We start from the raw sequence: 14212 nt of genomic DNA, 5'->3' as shown, positions 1-14212 counted from the left end.
GAGACATGGAGTTAACGGGTGGAATTTTACTGGCATGTCCGCCCGAGGTTCGTACGATCCCGCCCAAGGCCAACAGAGAACGCCGTTCTCCGAGCCTCGCCCACCTCCGGAATTGAGGTGGGAGTGCCGGTAAAATTCCAGCCAACGTTTCGCGTCGGTGTGACTGCCCCGGAGAGTCAGTGTTCCAAAGAAGAGTCATATTGGACTCAAAATGTTGGGGCGCGTTTTCCCGTTCTGCCCACCATGGGAATCGTAGCGGGCGAGGGAGCGGGCCATGGAAACGTCCGTTGACCTCTGGCGGGATTTCGGGGTGAGCCTGGCTGGAAAATCCCGCCAGTTAACTGCTTCTCCTCCTGCTGGACCTGCTGAGTTTTTCCAACATTTTCTATTCTTTTTTTATACTTTTCCAATTCAATCAAATCAAGTCCAATTCAGAGTCTCAACAAGTTGAGACATTTCCGATCCAGGCTGACAAGACAGGGCATGCAACCCTCTACCCTGTCTTGGGCCTAATCTACATGAGCCAAGCTGATTGGAGTAGGCAGACGTCTCCACCCCCCCCCCCCCAGGCTTGATCTCATTTGCATCTTAGCCAAAATGTTCTATAGGGCCACTGCTGTTTGTCATTTTTATTAATGACCTGGATGAGGGCATAGAAGGATGGGTTAGTAAATTTGCGGATGACACTAAAGTCGGTGGAGTTGTAGACAGTGCGGAGGGAAGTGGCAGGTTACAGAGGGACATAGATAAACTGCAGAGCTTGGCACCCAGGTTGATAGAGTTGTTAAGAAGGCGTACGGTCTGTTAGCTTTTATTGGTAGAGGGATTGAGTTTTGGAGCCAGGAGGTCATGCTGCAACTGTATAAAACTCTGGTGCGGCCGCACTTGGAGTATTGCGTACAGTTCTGGTCGCCGCATTATAGGAAGGATGTGGAAGTGTTGGAAAGGGTGCAGAGGAGATTTACCAGGATGTTGCCTGGTATGGCGGGAAAATCGTAAGAGGAAAGGCTGAGGGGCTTGAGGTTGTTTTCATTAGAGAGAAGAAGGTTAAGAGGTGACTTAATAGAGGCATACAAGATGATCAGAGGATTAGATAGGGTGGATAGTGAGAGCCTTTTTCCTCGGATGGTGATGGCTAACACAAGGGGACATAGCTTTAAATTGAGGGGTGATAGATATAGGACAGATGTTAGAGGTAGGTTCTTTACTCAGAGAGTAGTAAGGACGTGGAATGCCCTGCCTGCAGCAGCAGTGGACTCGTCAACATTAAGAGCATTCAAATGGTTATTGGATAAACATATGGATGATATTGGAACGGTGTAGGTTAGATGGGCTTTAGATTGGTTTCACTGGTCGGCGCAACATCGAGGGCCGAAGGGCCTGTACTGCGCTGTAATGTTCTATGTTCTAAAAGGCCGAGATACCGCTTTTTAAAATTGCTTCATATAAAAATGAAGCTTAAATGCAACCCAATGGCCACTACCAAGTGCAGCATCCGCACAACTACACTTGATCTTAGCCAACAGGAGACTAATGGAAATAATCCCAGCGTAAATGCCCAGATCATGCCTGCTGAGTCTTCAACCGCTGAACGTGACACATCTTGGTCTGGTAACATCAGTGATTTGAAAGTCTGTAGTTAGCATCATTAGTGTGTGCCTGGCTGAAGGAGCTTCCAGTTGCACTGTGCTCAGCATTTTAAATAGCACCCTCCCTCCTGCAGAGCTTCCAGATCCATCCAGCTAAGTAATTGTCAGTATGTCAGGGAGCTCCGAATGCAGGCTGTGTGCTGTAGCCAGCTTGATCATCCTCGCCGCACAGTTTATATCTTTAATTTCTCTATTTGTTTAGGAGGCAGAACCTGGGTCTATTCCTGTTTGCTGCATTAATTAGAGCAACATGTCACACTGCTGTCAATCCTCTCTCTGCGATCTAACCCCAATGCAGTTCCTGTCTGTTTCCGTGTAATCCAACCCAGCCCATAATAGACACTTATCTAATACTTGGCACGGCTCAGTCCTGAACACCACCCACATTGGCTGGTGGCGTCTCCCAGACTGACAGCTCCGGCCTGCTCTGCACCTCCGCCTCCAAGATCGGCTCCCACAATGATTCCTCTTCTTGTCTGAAAGTGAGTAAAACCTGTCACACATTCATGTCAGTGTGTTTTTGAAATGGAATGTAGCAGAGTACACTGGCGAGCACATTTACAATCGGCATCAGCCCGGATTGCTGCAACTCAAAGCTTCTCTGTCTGAATTGTTTCGGATTTCATTCGGACAGTCCAATTGGGTGCCAGTCCGAGACAGAAACCTGTCTTTAATATGCAGCCAGCCAGAGGGGGGTAATTGTTTGGGGAGACGTCACTAGCTGGCAGAGTGAGAAATGCAGAGTGGCACACACTGCAGTGTGGAGAGTGTGCTTCAAGAAAACCCAGGCATCTCCCTCTGCATTCAATCCACCAGTAAATACACAGGAACACTCAAAATTAGCCACAGGCCTCTTAACAGAGCTTCACACAAACAGAATAACAGCTGGAGCAGAGGAAAAACACACATTGGGAAGCACCTCACTGAGAATCAATGAGAGTAAGTGTGTGTGGAACCCGTACCCCAGTGAGAGTCAGTGTGTGTGGAACCCGTACCCCAGTGAGAGTCAGTGTGTGTGGGATCCATACCCCAGTGAGAGTCAGTGTGTGTGGAACCCATACCCCAGTGAGAGTCAGTGTGTGTGGGGTCCGTACCCCAGTGAGAGTCAGTGTGTGTGGAACCCGTAACCCAGTGAGAGTCAGTGTGTGTGGAACTATACCCCAGTGAAAGTCAGTATGTGTGGAACCTGTAACCCATTGAGAGTCAGTGTATGTGGAACCCATACCCCAGTGAGAGTCAGTGTGTGTGGAACTGTATCCCAGTGAGAGTCAGTGTGTGTGGAACTGTACCCCAGTGAGAGTCAGTGTGTGTGGGACCCATACCCCGGTGAGAGTCAGTGTGTGTGGAACCTGTACCCCAGTGAGAGTCAGTGTGTGTGGAACCCGTATCCCAGTGAGAGTCAGTGTGTGTGGACCTGTACCCCAGTGAGAGTCAGTGTGTGTGGAACCCGTACCCCAGTGAGAGTCAGTGTGTGTGGAACCCGTACCCCAATGAGAGTCAGTGTGTGTGGAACCCGTACCCCAGTGAGAGTCAGTGTGTGTGGAACTGTACCCCAGTGAGAGTCAGTGTGTGGAACCCATACCCCAGTGAGAGTCAGTGTGTGTGGGACCCGTACCCCAGTGAGAGTCAGTGTGTGTGGGACCCGTACCCCAGTGAGAGTCAGTGTGTGTGGGACCCATACCCCAGTGAGAGTCAGTGTGTGTGGAACCCATATCCCAGTGAGAGTCAGTGTGTGTGGGAGCTGTACCCCAGTGAGAGTCAGTGTGTGTGGAACCCGTACCCCAGTAAGAGTCAGTGTGTGTGGAACCCAGACCCCAGTGAGAGTCAGTGTGTGTGGAACCCAGACCCCAGTGAGAGTCAGTGTGTGTGGAACCCATATCCCAGTGAGAGTCAGTGTGTGTGGGAGCCGTACCCCAGTGAGAGTCAGTGTGTGTGGAACCCATATCCCAGTGAGAGTCAGTGTGTGTGGGAGCCGTACCCCAGTGAGAGTCAGTGTGTGTGGGACCCAGTGATACTAGGATACTTGGGAATGACCTCTCAGGAGAAAGCAGCAGCAGCCAAACTCGTTGTACCATGGTTGGTTCTGCTGAAGAGGGGGGGAGTAAAAAGTGTGCCAGTGCAATAGTTATAGGGGACTCAATTTTAAGGGGAATAGACAGGTGTTTCTATTGCCACAAACGAGTCTCTGGGATGGTATATTGCCTCCATGGTGTTAGTGATCAAGGATGTCTCCGAGCGGGTACAGGACATTCTGGAGGGGGAGGGTGAACAGCCAGTGGTCGTGATACACATCGGTACAAATGACATCGGTAAAAAAAGGGATGAGGTCCTAAAAGCAGAATACAGGGAGCTCGGAAGAAAGTTATGAAATCAGATCTCAAAGGTAGTGATCACTGGCATACTACCAGTGCCATGTGCTAGCCAGAGTAGAAATGACTGGATATATCAGATAAATACTAAAGAGTTGGTGTCAGGGGGAGGGTTTCAGATTCCCTGGGGCTTTGGGACGGGTTCTGGAGGAGTGGGACCTGTACAAATCGGAAAGGTTACTTCTGGACAGGACTGGGACTGATGTCCTAGGGGGACTGTTTGCTGGAGCAGTTGGGGAGGGTTTAAAGTAATATGCCAGGGGGATGGGAACCTATGTACAGAGTCAGAGGAGGAGGGAGCAAGGACAAAAACAAAAGGTAGAAAAGGGAATAAGAAAAGTGATAGGCAGAGAAACCAAGGACAAAATTCAAACAGGAGTATAGAGAAAAATATTGGGAGCAAAACAAACAATGTTAAAAAGACCAGCTTAAAGGCTCTACGTCTTAATGCGCGGATCATTTGCAATAAAGTGAATGAACTAATCATGCAGATAGATGTAAACGGGTACGATATAATTGGGATTATGGCGATATGGCTGCAGGGTGACCAGGGGTGGGAATTGAATGTCCCAGGGTATTCAGTATTTAGGAAGGACAGGCATAAAGGAAAAGATGGTGGAGTGGCACTGCTGGTTAAAGAGGAAATTAACACAATAGTGAGAAAGGATATTAGCTCTGACAATGTGGAGTCTGTATGGGTAGAGTTGAGAAATACCAAGGGGCAAAAATCATTAGTGGGTGTCATATATAGACCCCAAACTGCAGTGGTGATGTTGGGAATGGCATTAAACACAAAATTAGAGATGCATGTGATAAGGGAATATCGGTGATCATGGGTGATTTTAATCTGCACATAGGTTGGGCAAATCAAATTAGCCACAATACCGTAGAGGAGGAATTCCTGGAGTGTATACGGGATGGATTTCCTGACCAATATGTGGAGGAACCAACTAGAGAGCAGGTCATCTTAGATTGGGTACAGTGTAATGAGAAGCAATCATTGCCAATCTAGCTGTACAAGACCCCTTGGGGATGAGCGACCAGAACACGATAGAATTTTTAATCAAGATGAAGGGCGAAGTAGTTGATTCAGAGACAAGGGTGCTGAATCTTAATAAAGGAAACTATGAGGATATGAGGCGTGAGTTGGCCTTGATAGATTGGGGAGAGTTACTTAAAGGGAAGACAGTGGATAGGCAATGGCAAACATTCAAGGAACGCATGGGGGAACTGCAGCAACTGTTAATTCCTGTCTGGCACAAAAGCAAAATGGGTAAGAGGGCCAATCCATGGCTTACAAAGGAAATTAGAGAGAGTATCCGATCTAAGGAAGGAGCATACAGATTGGCCAAGAAAAATAATAGGTCTGAGGATTGGGAGCAGTTTAGAATTCAGCAAAGAAGGGCCTAGGGATTGATTAAGGGGAAAATACAGTATGAAAGTAAGCTTGCAGGGAACATAGAGACTGACACTAAGAGTTCCTATAGGTACATGAAGAGAAAGAGGTTGGTGAAGACAAATGTAGGTCCCCAACAGACAGAAAAAGAGGGAAATGTAGAATCAGGGACAAACAAATGGCTGAGCAACTGAATACAAACTTTGGTTCTGTCTTCACAAAAGAGGACACAAATCAGATACCAGAAATGTTGCAGAATGCAAGATTTAGTGAGAGGGAAGAACTGAGGGAGGTCAATATTAATAGAGAAATGGTGCTGGGAAAATGGATGGGAATGAAGGCGGATAAATCCCCAGGGCCTGATAATCTACATCCTAGAGTACTTAAGGAAGTGGCTCTAGACATGGTGGATGCATTGGTGGTCATCTTCCAGGATTCTATAGACTCTGGAAGAGTCCCTGCAGATTGGAGGGTAGTGAATGTCACTCCAATGTTCAAAAAGCGAGGTAGAGAGAAAATAGGGAATTATAAAGTAAGCTTAACATTGGTATTGGAGAAAACTCTCAAATCCATTATCAAGGACTTTAATGCGGAGCATTTAGAAAGCAGTGGCAGGATCAGACAGAGTCAGCATGGTTTTATGAAGGGGAAATCATGCTTGACAAATCTGTTGGAGTTCTTTGAAAATGTAACTGGTAGAGTTGACAAGGGGGAGCCAGTCGATGTGATATATTTGAATTTTCAGAAAGCGTTTGACAAAGACCCGCATAAGAGATTATCGTGCAAGATTAAAGCGCATGGGATTGGGGGAAGTGTATTGAGATGGTTGGCAGAGAGGAAATAAAGAGTAGAAATTAATGGGTCCTTTTCAAATTGGCAGGCAGTAACTGGTGGGGTGCCACAGGGATCAGTGCTGGGACCCCAGATATTCACAATATATATTAATGATTTGGAAGAGGGAACAAAATATAACATCTCAAAGTTTGGAGATGATACCAAGTTGGGTGGGAGGGTGAACTGTGACGAGGATGCGGAGATCCTTCAGAATGATATGGACAGGTTGGGTGAGTGGGCAAATCAATGGCAGATGCAGTATAATTTTAATAAATATGAGGTTATCCACTTTGGAAGCAAAAACAAGACGACAGATTACTATCTGACTGGCTGTAAATTGGGAGAGGGGAGTGTGCAGCGGGACCTGGGTGTCCTTGTGCACCAGTCACTGAAGGTAAGCATGCAGGTGCAGCAGGCGGTAAAGAAGGCAAACGGTATGTTGGCCTTCATTGCGAGAGGTTTCGAGTACAGGAGCAGGGATGTGTTGTTGCAATTATACAGGGCCTTGGTGAGGCCACACCTAGAATATTGTGTGCAGTTTTGGTTTCCTTTTCTGAGGAAGGATGTTCTTGCTCTCGAGGGAATGCAACGTAGGCTTACCAGGCTGATTCCGGAGATGTCAGGACTGATATGTGAGGAGAGATTGACTAGGTTAAGATTGTTTTCGCTGGAGTTCAGACGAATGAGGGGGGATCTCATAGAGACTGATAAAATTCTAACAGGTCTAGACAGTAGATGCAGGGAGGATGTGCCTGATGGTGGGGGAGTCCAGAACCAGGGGTCACAGTCTGAGGACTCAGGATAGACCATTTAGGATGGAGATGAGGAGACATTTCTACACCCAAAGAGTGGTGAGCCTGTGGAATTCATTACCACAGGAAGTAGTTGATGCCAAAACATTGAATGTATTCAAGAGGTGGCTGGATATAGCACTTGGAGCGAATGGGATCAAAGATTATGGGGAGAAAGCAGGATTAGGCTATTGAGTTCGACAATCAGCCATGATCGTGATGAATGGCGGAGCAAGCTCGAAGGGCCGAAAGGCCTCCTGTGCTCCTATTTGCTATGTTTCTATGTGAGAGTCAGTGTGTGTGGAACTCGTACCCCAGTGAGAGTCAGTGGCCGGTATTTTACCATCGCGTTGCGCCCGTTTTCGGGTGCAATGAAGTAGTAAAGTGGGGTGTAAAGCGATTAGCGTGATTGGCGCCGGTTTTCACGACCGGCGCGGTCAGCCTCTCTCTGGGAATGGGAGAGAGGCAGGTTAATTTATTGAAATTTATTTAAATAAGCATTTCAATGTCATTAATGAGCCTGGCATTCAATTGTCTGGGCTCACTGCCCTTTATGACCTCGCCGGGAAAGGTTCTCTCTGGCGCAGAATAGGCATGCTCCCCATGAACAGGGAACAGTCGACTTAACTGGCCGGTGGAACCGGAGGCCATTCAGGCCTCTCTGGGGAGGCCAAGGGCAAGTGGGGTGCCCCATGGGCAGTGCCAGACTGGCAGTGACACCCTGGCACCTGGGCAATGCCCACCAGACAGTGTCGGGGTGGGACCAATGGGCAGGGCCAGTGGGGGAAGGGGGCATAGCCAATGGGGGCGGGGCCAGTGGGGGAAGGAGGCAGGGCTAATAGGGACGGGGCCAGTGGGGGAAGGGGGCAGGGCTAATGGGGCCGGGGCCAGGGCTAGGGCCAGTGGTGGGGGGGGGGGGGCGAGTCTTTTGGGTGGAAGGGAGCCCGCTTGCAATCTGCAGCAATCGGTGAGGGGAGGGCAGTGGGTCATGATCGGTGGGGGGAGGGAGGGAGAGGGGGCCCGCTGCCATTCTGTCACCATTTGCTGGAGAAACTCAGCAGGTCTGACTTCTGTGGAGAGAGAATAGAGCCAAAGTTTTGAGTCTGGATGACCCTTCGTCAGAGCTGAAGAGAAGGAAAATTGGACAAGATTTATACTATTAGGGTGGGGGTCTGTAATTGGACAAAGGGAATGTAAATGGTGATGATAAAGGCTGAGAAAGGTGCTAAGAGCATTCATTAAGTGATCAGAATGTGTGAATGACAGAAAAGAGGTACAGATCGTTAGGGGGCAACGTGAAGAAAGTGGCAGCTGGCCGGGGGGAGGGGGGGGGGGGTTTGCAGACAAGATGGAGAGCGGGATTTCCAAAGTAGAAAATTAAAAATGAGAATAAGAAATGAAAAAAATGGATGATTTGATTTGATTTATTATTGTCACATGTATGCACTGGAAAGTATTGGATGAATGAGATGAAAAGATGAAATGAAATGAAATAAATAGAGATGGAGTGGAGGGGAGAGTTGATGCTCTGTAGTTGGTGAACTCAATGTTCGGCCCGGAAGGCTGTAAAGTCCTAGTCGGAAGATGAGGTGCTGCTTCTCCAGTTTGTGTTGGGGTTCGCTAGAACATTGCAAAAGGCAAAGGATGGACATGTGGACAGGAGAGCAGGATGGTGTGTTGAAGTGGAAAGCTGAAGATGTGTTGAGTAGTGGCATCATGCTGGAGTTGGCGGAAATGGCAGAGGAGGATCCTTTGAATGCGGAGGCTGGTGGGGTGGAAAGTGAGGACAAGGTGGGAAAAGTGAGAACCTACCCTGGTCCTGAGAGGGAGGGTCGGGAGTGAGAGCAGTAGCGCGGGAGATGGTCAGACACGGTTGAGAGTCCTGTCAACAGCAATGGTTGGAAAACCGCGAATAAGGAAGACGTATTGGCAGTGCCATTATGGAAAGTGGCATCATGAGAACAGATGCAATGGAGACAAAGGAACTGAGAGAATGGGATGGAGTGAGTATAGGATGTGGAGTGTCAAGGTAGCTGTGGGAGTCGGTGGGCTTGTAATGGATACTGGTGGACAGTTTATCACCAGAAATGGAGACAGAAAGGTCAAGGAAGGGAAGAGAAGTGTCAGAGATGGACTGTGTCATTGTATGTGGAACCTGTACCCCAGTGAGAGTCAGTGTGTGTGGAACCAGTATCCCAGTGAGAGTCAGTGTGTGTGGAACCTGTACCCCAGTGAGAGTCAGTGTGTGTGGAACCTGTACCCCAGTGAGAGTCAGTGTGTGTGGAACCCGTATCGCAGTGAGAGTCAGTGTGTGTGGAACCTGTACCCCAGTGAGAGTCAGTGTGTGTGGAACCTGTACCCCAGTGAGAGTCAGTGTGTGTGGAACCCGTACCCCAGTGAGAGTCAGTGTGTGTGGGACCCAGACCCCAGTGAGAGTCAGTGTGTGTGGGACCTGTACCCCAGTGAGAGTCAGTGTGTGTGGAACCCGTACCCCAGTGAGAGTCAGTGTGTGTGGGACCCAGACCCCAGTGAGAGTCAGTGTGTGTGGGACCTGGACCCCAGTGAGAGTCAGTGTGTGTGAGACCCATACCCCAGTGAGAGTCAGTGTGTGTGGGACCCATACCCCAGTGAGAGTCAGTGTGTGTGGGACCCGTACCCCAGTGAGAGTCAGTGTGTGTGGGACCCATACCCCAGTGAGAGTCAGTGTGTGTGGGACCCATACCCCAGTGAGAGTCAGTGTGTGTGGGACCCATACCCCAGTGAGAGTCAGTGTGTGTGGAACCCGTACCCCAGTGAGAGTCAGTGTGTGTGGGACCCATACCCCAGTGAGAGTCAGTGTGTGTGGGACCCGTACCCCAGTGAGAGTCAGTGTGTGTGGAACCCGTACCCCAGTGAGAGTCAGTGTGTGTGGGACCCATACCCCAGTGAGAGTCAGTGGGTGTGGGACCCGTACCCCAGTGAGAGTCAGTGTGTGTGGGACCCATACCCCAGTGAGAGTCAGTGTGTGTGGAACCCGTACCCCAGTGAGAGTCAGTGTGTGTGGGACCCATACCCCAGTGAGAGTCAGTGTGTGTGGAACCCGTACCCCAGTGAGAGTCAGTGTGTGTGGGACCCATACCCCAGTGAGAGTCAGTGTGTGTGGAACCCGTACCCCAGTGAGAGTCAGTGTGTGTGGGACCCGTACCCCAGTGAGAGTCAGTGTGTGTGGGACCCGTACCCTAGTGAGAGTCAATGTGTGTGGAACCTGTACCCCAGTGAGAGTCAGTGTGTGTGGAACTGTACCCCAGTGAGAGTCAGTGTGTGTGGGACCCGTACCCCAGTGAGAGTCAGTGTGTGTGGGACCTGTACCCCAGTGAGAGTCAGTGTATGTGGAACCCGTACCCCAGTGAGAGTCAGTGTGTGTGGAACCTGTACCCCAGTGAGAGTCAGTGTGTGTGGAACTGTACCCCAGTGAGAGTCAGTGTGTGTGGAACCTGTACCCCAGTGAGAGTCAGTGTGTGTGGGACCTGTACCCCAGTGAGAGTTAGTGTGCGTGGGACCTGTACCCCAGTGAGAGTCAGTGTGTGTGGAACCCATATCCCAGTGAGAGTCAGTGTGTGTGGAACCCATACCCCAGTGAGAGTCAGTGTGTGTGGAACCTGTACCCCAGTGAGAGTCATTGTGTGTGGGACCTGTACCCCAGTGAGAGTCAGTGTGTGTGGAACTGTACCCCAGTGAGAGTCAGTGTGTGTGGAACTATACCCCAGTGAGAGTCAGTGTGTGTGCAACTATACCCCAGTGAGAGTCAGTGTGTGTGGGACTGTACCCCAGTGAGAGTCAGTGTGTGTGGAACCTGTACCCCAGTGAGAGTCAGTGTGTGTGGAACCTGTACCCCAGTGAGAGTCAGTGTGTGTGGAACCCGTACCCCAGTGAGAGTCAGTGTGTGTGGAACCTGTACCCCAGTGAGAGTCAGTGTGTGTGGAACCTGTACCCCAGTGAGAGTCAGTGTGTGTGGAACCTGTACCCCAGTGAGAGTCAGTGTGTGTGGAACCTGTACCCCAGTGAGAGTCAGTGTGTGTGGAACCTGTACCCCAGTGAGATTCAGTGTGTGTGGAACCTGTACCCCAGTGAGAGTCAGTGTGTGTGGAACCTGTACCCCAGTGAGAGTCAGTGTGTGTGGAACCTGTACCCCAGTGAGAGTCAGTGTGTGTGGAACCTGTACCCCAGTGAGAGTCAGTGTGTGTGGGACCTGTACCCCAGTGAGAGTCAGTGTGTGTGGAACCTGTACCCCAGTGAGAGTCAGTGTGTGTGGAACCTGTACCCCAGTGAAAGTCAGTGTGTGTGGAACTATACCCCAGTGAGAGTCAGTGTGTGTGGAACTATACCCCAGTGAGAGTCAGTGTGTGTGGAACTATACCCCAGTGAGAGTCAGTGTGTGTGGGACCTGTACCCCAGTGAGAGTCAGTGTGTGTGGGACCTGTACCCCAGTGAGAGTCAGTGTGTGTGGAACCCGTATCCCAGTGAGAGTCAGTGTGTGTGGAACCCGTATCCCAGTGAGAGTCAGTGTGTGTGGAACCTGTACCCCAGTGAGAGTCAGTGTGTGTGGGACCTGTACCCCAGTGAGAGTCAGTGTGTGTGGAACCCGTATCCCAGTGAGAGTCAGTGTGTGTGGAACCTGTACCCCAGTGAGAGTCAATGTGTGTGGAACCTGTACCATAGTGAGAGTCAGTGTGTGTGGAACTATACCCCAGTGAGAGTCAGTGTGTGTGGAACCTGTACCCTAGTGAGAGTCAGTGTGTGTGGAACTATACCCCAGTGAGAGTCAGTGTGTGTGGAACCTGTACCCCAGTGAGAGTCAGTGTGTGTGGAACCTGTACCCCAGTGAGATTCAGTGTGTGTGGAACCTGTACCCCAGTGAGAGTCAGTGTGTGTGGAACCTGTACCCCAGTGAGAATCAGTGTGTGTGGAACCTGTACCCCAGTGAGAGTCAGTGTGTGTGGAACCTGTACCCCAGTGAGAGTCAGTGTGTGTGGAACCTGTACCCCAGTGAGAGTCAGTGTGTGTGGAACCTGTACCCCAGTGAGAGTCAGTGTGTGTGGAACCTGTACCCCAGTGAAAGTCAGTGTGTGTGGAACTGTACCCCAGTGAGAATCAGTGTGTGTGGAACTATACCCCAGTGAGAGTCAGTGTGTGTGGAACTATACCCCAGTGAGAGTCAGTGTGTGTGGGACCTGTACCCCAGTGAGAGTCAGTGTGTGTGGGACCTGTACCCCAGTGAGAGTCATTGTGTGTGGAACCCGTATCCCAGTGAGAGTCAGTGTGTGTGGAACCTGTACCCCAGTGAGAGTCAGTGTGTGTGGAACCTGTACCCCAGTGAGAGTCAGTGTGTGTGGAACCTGTACCCCAGTGAGAGTCAGTGTGTGTGGAACCTGTACCCCAGTGAAAGTCAGTGTGTGTGGAACTATACCCCAGTGAGAGTCAGTGTGTGTGGAACTATACCCCAGTGAGAGTCAGTGTGTGTGGAACTATACCCCAGTGAGAGTCAGTGTGTGTGGGACCTGTACCCCAGTGAGAGTCAGTGTGTGTGGGACCTGTACCCCAGTGAGAGTCAGTGTGTGTGGAACCCGTATCCCAGTGAGAGTCAGTGTGTGTGGAACCTGTACCCCAGTGAGAGTCAGTGTGTGTGGAACCTGTACCCCAGTGAGAGTCAGTGTGTGTGGAACTATACCCCAGTGAGAGTCAGTGTGTGTGGAACCTGTACCCCAGTGAGAGTCAGTGTGTCTGGAACTATACCCCAGTGAGAGTCAGTGTGTGTGGAACCTGTACCCCAGTGAGAGTCAGTGTGTGTGGAACCTGTACCCCAGTGAGAGTCAGTGTGTGTGGAACCTGTACCCCAGTGAGAGTCAGTGTGTGTGGAACCTGTACCCCAGTGAGAGTCAGTGTGTGTGGAACCTGTACCCCAGTGAGAGTCAGTGTGTGTGGAACTATACCCCAGTGAGAGTCAGTGTGTGTGGAAATATACCCCAGTGAGAGTCAGTGTGTGTGGAACTGTACCCCAGTGAAAGTCAGTGTGTGCGGAACTGTACCCCAGTCAGAGTCAGTGTGTGTGGGAACTGGACCCCAGTAAGAGTCAGTGTGTGTGGAAGCAGTGCCCCAGTGCGAGTCAGTGTGTGTGGAAGCAGTGCCCCAGTGAGAGTCAGTGTGTGTGGGACCCGTACCCCAGTGAGAGTCAGTGTGTGTGGAACCCCAACCCCAGTGAGAGTCAGTGTGTGTGGAACCCGTACCCCAGTGAGAGTCAGTGTGTGTGGAACCCATACCCCAGCGAGAGTCAGTGTGTGTGGAACTGTACCCCAGCGAGAGTCAGTGTGTGTGGAACCCATGCCTCAGTGAGTCAGTGTGTGTGCAAACTGGATCCCAGTGAGAGACAGTGTGTGCGGGAACTGGACCCCAGTGAGAGTTAATGTTGTGGGACCCGTACCTCAGTGAGAGTCACTTTTGTGGAATGTATCCCAGTGAGAGTCAATGTGTGTGGGACCCGTGCCCCAGTGAGAGTCAATGTGTGTGGAGCCTGTACCCCAGTGAGAGTCAGAGTGTGCGGTACCTGTACCCAAGTGAGAGTCCGTGTGTGTGTGTGTGTGTGTTAGTGAGGGATCACTTTGGGACCAGTGGCCATAACTCCATTAGTTTTAAGATAGCTGTGGAGAATGATAGGTCTGGCCCAAAAGATAAAATTCTAAATTGGGATAATGCCAATTTTGATGGTATTTGACAGAAACGTTCGAAAGCTGATTGGGGGAGTCTGTTGGTAAGCAAATGGTCATCTGGCAAGTGGCATGCTTTCAAAAGTGTATTAACCAGGGTTCAGGGTCAGCACATTCCTCTTCGAGTGAAGGGCAAGGCTGGTAGAAGTAGGGAAAGGGATTGTTTTCGCTGGAAAGGCGGCGGCTAAGAGGGGATCTTATTGAAACATATAAGATGATTAGAGGTTTAGATAGGGTGGATAGTGATAGCCTTTTTCCTCTGATGGAGAAATCCAGCACGAGGGGGCATGGCTTTAAATTGAGGGGGGGTAGTTATAGAACCGATGTCAGGGGTAGGTTCTTTACCCAGAGGGTGGTGAGGGATTGGAATGCCCTGCCAGCATCAGTAGTAAATGCGCCTAGTTTGGGGGCGTTTAAGAGATCCGTAGATAGG

At 50.2% G+C, this 14212-nt stretch overlaps 1 protein-coding gene across 3 annotated transcripts in view; it reads left to right on the top strand.

The window, feature by feature from the left end:
* Positions 1–2010: 2010 nt before the first annotated feature.
* Positions 2011–14212, top strand: part of maptb (microtubule-associated protein tau b) — a 135881-nt gene continuing 123679 nt past the window's right edge. For all 3 annotated transcript variants that reach the window (XM_078223710.1, XM_078223709.1, XM_078223711.1), the window contains exon 1: positions 2011–2131. The gene's annotated coding sequence lies outside the window, so the exon portion shown is untranslated. The remainder of the gene's footprint in view (positions 2132–14212) is intronic.

Source organism: Mustelus asterias, chromosome 11 (genome assembly GCF_964213995.1).
Source record: "Mustelus asterias chromosome 11, sMusAst1.hap1.1, whole genome shotgun sequence".
Taxonomy (NCBI): domain Eukaryota; kingdom Metazoa; phylum Chordata; class Chondrichthyes; order Carcharhiniformes; family Triakidae; genus Mustelus; species Mustelus asterias.
This window is presented reverse-complemented; position numbering and strand designations above follow the sequence as displayed.